The sequence below is a fragment of the Lactuca serriola genome, chromosome 8, assembly GCF_051521515.1.
Source record: "Lactuca serriola cultivar US96UC23 chromosome 8, Lser_US96UC23_V15, whole genome shotgun sequence".
NCBI lineage: Eukaryota > Viridiplantae > Streptophyta > Magnoliopsida > Asterales > Asteraceae > Lactuca > Lactuca serriola.
In genome coordinates, this window is record NC_136415.1 from 152,484,918 (window position 1) to 152,491,891 (window position 6,974).

Consider the following 6,974-nt stretch of genomic DNA (forward strand, 5'->3'; position numbering starts at 1 on the left):
ATATATGAGGTGGTAAAGTCCCTCATAGCAAGAAAAATGAAAAAAGGGAGAGTCTGTTAGCAACCACGTTCAAAGGATGCAACGATACATGGATCGCGTTATTAGGCTGAATGTGCATTTTGATGAGGAGTTGGCTATTGACATAGTCTTGAACTCCTTTCCTTGTTTTTATGACCAGTTCATCTTGACTTATTGTCTGAACAACAATGAGACCACTCTGGCTCAATTGCCCAACCTCCTACGAATAGGTGAAGCAGGGATGAAGGAGAAAAGTGTTGCCTCCACTCCTGCTAGTGCTCCCGTTTTGGCCATTGGCCATTGGTCAAAGGTAAGTCCAGTTCTGATGCTCCTCCTGTCTTTGGTCCCAAAGAGGCCACTTGCTTCTATTGCAACGACAAAAGGAATTGGAAACTAAGTTGCCCAAAGTATTTTCAAGACATTAAAGATGGCAAATTGAAGCCGAATTCTGCAGGTATATACATTATCTTATCTCATAACTCATCATCTTCTCATTCTTGGGTCCTTGATACAGGATGTGGATTTCACATTTGTTCTGATTTGTAGGGGCTAAGAAGAAGTGAGGATGTGGAGCATAGTAGAATGAACTTGATCATGGGGAATATGAGATCTTCACTTGTCACCAATATTGGAGTTTATAGTCTATTGCTTAGTAATGGTGTTAGTTTAGATTTGTTGAATTGTTGTTACTCGTTAGAAATGACACGAAACATTATTTCTTTTCATGCATTGTTTAAACAAGGTTTTAGATATTCTTTTAATGATGAGAATGGTTCTATTTCTGCATATAAAAATGGTATTTTTATTTTAAAACTTTACCTTGTGATTGTGTGTATGAAATTGTGATGTGTGTAGACAATTAGGCAATAGTGTATTTCAAATTGATTTGTCTAATGGTATAGACAAAGCATGCTTGTGTCATTGTCTTCTTTGACACATTAACAAGAAACGCATCACCCAACTCCAAATGGATGGAGTGGTGGAATCATTTGACCTAAGGTCTGATGATGACACAAATCTTGTCTTTTGGCCGTTTGGGTAAGATGACAAAATCACCTTTCACTGGTTCTTGTGAAAAAGGTGAAGGATTGTTGGACCTCATACACATAGATGTGTGCGGGCGCTTCAGATCCACCACAAGGGATGCTAATCGATTCTTTGTGACATTTACTGATGATTATAGCAGATATGGTTATATTTACTTAATCAAGCATAAGTCAGAAACCTTTGAAAAGTTCAAGGAGTTAAAACATGAAGTCGAGAATCAACTGGGCAGGAAGATAAAGATGATTCAATCAGATAGAGGTGGAGAGTATCTTAGTATCGAGTTCCACGACTACCTCAAGGAATGTGTAATAGTTTCACAATTGACACCTACTAGGACACCACAACTTAATGGTGTGGATGAGAGGCGCAATCGAACCTTGTTAGACATGGTTTGTTCAATGATAAGTCAATCTTCTCTTCCAATTCATTCTGGGGGTATGCCTTAGAGACTGTTGCCCACATTTTTAATCTTATCCCATCTAAGAAGGTTTCCAAAACACCTCATGAGATGTGGATAAGGAAAAATCCCTCGTTAGCACATATCAAGGTTTGGGGTTGTGAAGCTTTCGTCAGACGAGAGACTCACGACAAGCTTGAACCTCGAAGCGAGAGATATATTTTCATCGGCTACCCACATAAGTCCTTTGGATATTTGTTCTACAGACCTAGTGAGAACGTGTAACAACTGGTAAAAATCGGTTAGAGTTTGGCGGTCAAACCTCCGCAAACCGCTAGGTATTAATGACCAATTGTGTGTAACTTTATGTTTATAATGTATATTAAATATATTATATTTATAATTTTTAAGAACATCCAAAACTGCTTAAACCGCCTATCGTTGAGATCAAGTCGCAATCCTGAAGTATGATTTTGGCAAAATCAAACCCTAGAGTGTATTTATTTTAACAAAGACCACTACATACTTAATAGTTAATACTAAAACTACCGTTTGCTTTATTTGAAATATAAATATACTCGGCGGTTCGTTTTAAGAGAAAGGAACGTCATGTAACAACATGCGTGTCTACTATTTATTCTACGACCCCTCTTTTACGGTTTTAATATTTGGGAGAGAATACATGTGTGTCTACTAAAGTTTTGATGACTTTCATGTTTTATACACAAAATAACATCATACTTTATTATAGGTCAAAAACTTATTAAATAGCAATCTAAAATGCTATAAATCATTAATAAACTATACAAGTTAAAGTAGATTGCTTAAAGATAATATGCTTATGGTTTGTCATGATTATTAATATGTAAATGATGATATTATGTAATCAAAAATATTATTCCACATAATTATCGGCGTAGAAGGAAAATTACACTATCATATTTGATGGAATGATCAAGATTATGAAAATATGTAGTTAATAGTTTTAATTGTTGAAAACTAACTTTTAATATATATATATATATATATATATATATATATATATATATATATATATATATATATATGTTATGTAAAAATTATTAATATATTTTTATATTAAATATAAAAATATAAATCATTCTACTAAGTTATGGATTTTATTATGATAAATAACATTATCGACTGCAGAACTTAAGAGTCGTTATTTGCGACATATTATATTGTTTTAATCAGGTAAATTTGAAATATTATGGTAATTGTTGGTTTCACATTGGTTGAAACCTGAAATTTTTTTTCAAAACAGCTGTTATGCTCTCAAAATTTCGTCACATCGAACAATAAAATTTGTTAAGATGTTAAGTGTTACGAACCTCAAAAACTAAAAGACTTCGATGAAATATTATTCCTAAACAAGAAAATTATAAGTATTCAAAAACCTTATAACGGGAAGTTTAGGATTAGGATGCCTAGACATATTGTAAGCATTCATCCTACCCACGAGGTATTCTATGTGAACTACTGCAACGTCCCAAAATTTAAGTCCAAAAATTTCATTTTTAATTAAATTGTTCATAAAACATTAACTAGAAAATATTGAATCAACACGTCACCTCATAAAATCAGTATCATGTTTCAAACCCACAACATATGCAAATAACATATCAGAGTACAATCCCAAAAAACACCGTGCGGAAAATCAAATGTGTGTGTGATGCCATGCTATGCCGCCGGCTCCTTCCCCTTAGATGAAGAGGTACCTGAAACCAAAAATTGAAACCGTAACCACAAAGCTTAGTGAGTTCCCCCATCATACCACATACCATACAATATCATCGGTATCCTTCAACCGGTAATCGTCATCGGTATCTTTCAACCGGTAATCGTCATCGGTATCTTTCAACCGGTAATCATCGTCGGTATCTTTCAACCGGTAACTGGGGATTATTCCATCCCTACCACTAGCATACAATAGCAAGATATAAGCACATAGTCAGGCATATCCGGGTACTGACCTACCCCTTGGTCCTAAGGACCACTATCAGGGAAACTATCCCTATCATGTAACATATCATACAAATATAACTCATACCCAAACGCATACCAAACCAAGATAAATTATCATAAAGACAATTATCTTGTAAATACTCCTCATTGGTGGGTCGGCATTGTGGCCTTAGACCCACCCCTACTGGAAGGTAACTCACCTCATATAGGTAGCTGCTGATAATCAGTGCCGGAAACCTCCGTCCGCTGTTGTTCCGGAAATCCTCCGGCTACAAACCCCACAAACACTCAGTTAGAAACTGGTCTCTATACTTAGGATAAAATGACCATTTTACCCTCAACTAAGTCAAGTCAAAGTCAAAGTCAACTTCCAGTTGACCCGACTCGCCGATTCCCTCACTCTCTACTCATCCCTATCCGCGACCCTACTCGTCGAGTTGGGCCGGCAACACGACGATTTTTTCTCCCATTCAAAATCCATAAGGAAACTCATCCGACTCGCCGAGTCCGGGAACAACTTTCCGAGTCCCACGAGCAGATCCCCTACTCGCTTCCAAACCCTCACCTGAGCATCCATCTTGAGGATTTGGGTTTCTGGGGCTATCGCTACTCGATAAATTGCTAATTCTACGAGCAGTGACGAAGGGTTGGACCTTCTACACTTAAACCCCTCTTAACTCAGTAACTGTTCATATGACTCGCCGAGTTTGATGAACAACTCGTCGAGTTCCAGGCAATCTTCATAGGACTCGCCGAGTGGTTCGTCCAACTCGTCGAGTCTAAGACCATCTTCATAGAACTCGCCGAGTGTAATTTGGCACTCGCCGAGTCCATTCAACTCTCCTCCCGTCGTGACCAAATCTGAGACATGCAACGGTTCCAAACCATAGATCTAAGCTCCTAGGGCATGCTTATCATGTAAAGTTGCAAACTTTACGTGCATGCACGGCCCTATGAGTTCCAAAAGGTAATTCCAATCTCTTTATGAGGTCAAACACTTAATAGGGACCTCAATCACTTCAACCACAGAAACTTTACACTTCTAAGGTGTCCATAAGGTCCAGATCTGAAGCCCTTTCAGAACATAGAGAATAAACACATAGAGTTTGAGGTTTTAGGGCTTAAAAACCACAAATTAGGGACAAAAGGGGATCTAATGAACTAGAGATCAAGGTAGAACTTTTCTACCTGAATGGAAGCCTTTCACGGAGTAGATTTCGGACCTACTTCCCCTCCTTGCACTCTTCAACCTTCTCCTTCTTCTTCTAAGCTCCAAACCTCCTTCATAAAGCCAAAATCACTCCAAAGAACAATATGGGGCTAGGGTTTCACTCTACAACTCTTCTGGAAGTGTTAGGGGCAAGGGAGGCCGTGTTAGAGTGTTTAAATAGGGTGCACACTCCTGGATTAGGGTTTTTGTCCACACAACAGCTTACTCGCCGAGTCCAGGACCCGACTCGGCGAGTCCACAACTTAAACCCCGTGCCCCTCCCCGCTTCTACTCGACGAGTCGATCCTTTGACTCGCCGAGTCCAAGGCCAAGATGCAAAATGCACAAAGAATTAAATAAAGGATTACGTACCAAGAACCAGGTGCTACAAATCTCCCCCACTTATTTTAGACTTCGTCCTCGAAGTCTGCTGCTCGATGCTGAAACAGCTCGGGGTAATGCTCCATCATCTCGTCCACTGGCTCCCAAGTCCACTCCGACCCCTTTACGGTGCTGCCATTGCACCTTCACGAGTTCCACTTTCTTGTTCCTCAGATCCTTCGACTTCCGGTCTAGGATCGCTACAGGCCGCTCGGTGTAATTCAGGTTGTCATCAACCTGATTGTCCTCCAAAGGTACCACTGCTGAGTCGTCCACCAGGCACTTCCATAGTCGAGAGACGTGGAAAGTGTTGTGGATCTGACTGAGTTCGGCTGGCAGATCCAGCCGGTACGCCACCTTGCCCACCTGGGCTACAACCCTGAAGGCTCCAATGTACCTGGGAGAACTATATTCCCAACCTGGAATTCCAGGTCTGATCGGCGCTTGTCAGCATAACTTTTCTGCCGACTCTGAGCAATCTGAAGCCTGCTCCGGATCTGCTGAATCTTTTCCGTCGTCTTGAGCACTACTTCGGTGCTCCCCATTACCCTCTGGCCAACCTCGCCCCAGCATATTGGGGTCCTGCACCTCCTCCCATATAGCATCTCGAAGGGAGGTGAAACGACCCAAAAATACGACCCAAAAATTTCATTTTTCAACATAACCAAAAACCATAATCTGAGTGTCATATCATAAAACCATACATGATGTATCTCAAAATAATAATAAAACACTGTGCGGAAAACTGTATCATATCCATGTCATATAAATATCAAGAACTAAATCAACTCCCAGGATAAAAGCTGAAGCTGTGGTGTGTGCGATGCCATCATCCCGAGCTCTTCCCTCTACTGGCGGAAGTACCTGAAACCAAAACTGAAACTGTAAGCACGAAGCTTAGTGAGCTCCCCCAAATTACCACATACCATACAATAATATATCAAGCACATACTGGGGCCTTGCCCCCCCCCCCATCGGACCGAAGTCCGAAGCTGACTGACTGGGACCTTGTCCCCTACATCGGACCGGAGGCCGAAGCTGACATCGGACCGAAGTCCGAAGCTGACTGGGACCGTGTCCCCTACATCGAACCGAAGTTTGAAACTGACGTCGGACCGGAGTCCGAAGCTGACTGGGACCTTGTCCCCTACATCGAACCGAAGTTCGAAGCTGACATCGGGCCGAAGTCCGAAGCTGACTGGGACCTTGTCCCCTACATCGAACCGAAGTCCGAAGCTGACATCGGACCGAAGTCCGAAGCTGACTGATCATAACATAAACGTATCACTTAACATGAACACACATAATCCTGTCTGAACCACGAAGGCATCAAACGTGCTAACTACTGCATCGGATAAAAATCCGGATACTACTGCTAGCTAAACGGGCCGGCGTTGTGGCCTTAGACACGTTCCTACTGAAAGGGAACTCACCTCGTGTACTGGCTGCTGAGTGAATAGCTCTGAGGGCTAACTGCTGCTGCTCCGGTATCTCCCCGGCTACAAGTCCATAAACACACTCAATCAAATACTAAACACTGCATTGGGTAAAATGACTCTTTTACCCTTGGTCAAAGTCAATTCTCAGACAAAGTCAACTCTCGGTCAAAGTCAACCCACAGTTGACCTGACTCGCCGAGTTGGGCCGCCAACTCGCCGAGTCCCTAATCTCACTCCTCGACCCTACCCGCTGCTACTCGTCGAGTATGGCATCGACTCGACGAGTACTCATTCGATCCAAGAACTCAGACAATCTTCATCCGACTCGCCGAGTCATATGAACAACTCGACGAGTTGTTCTTGAGCTTAAGAAGATTGCCTTGGACTCGCCGAGTTGTATGAACAACTCGCCGAGTCCCTCCATTACTGATTCTACCCTCAAACTCGCTGAGTCCACTCCACTACTCACTGGTCCCACTCGACACCGCTCAAAAGG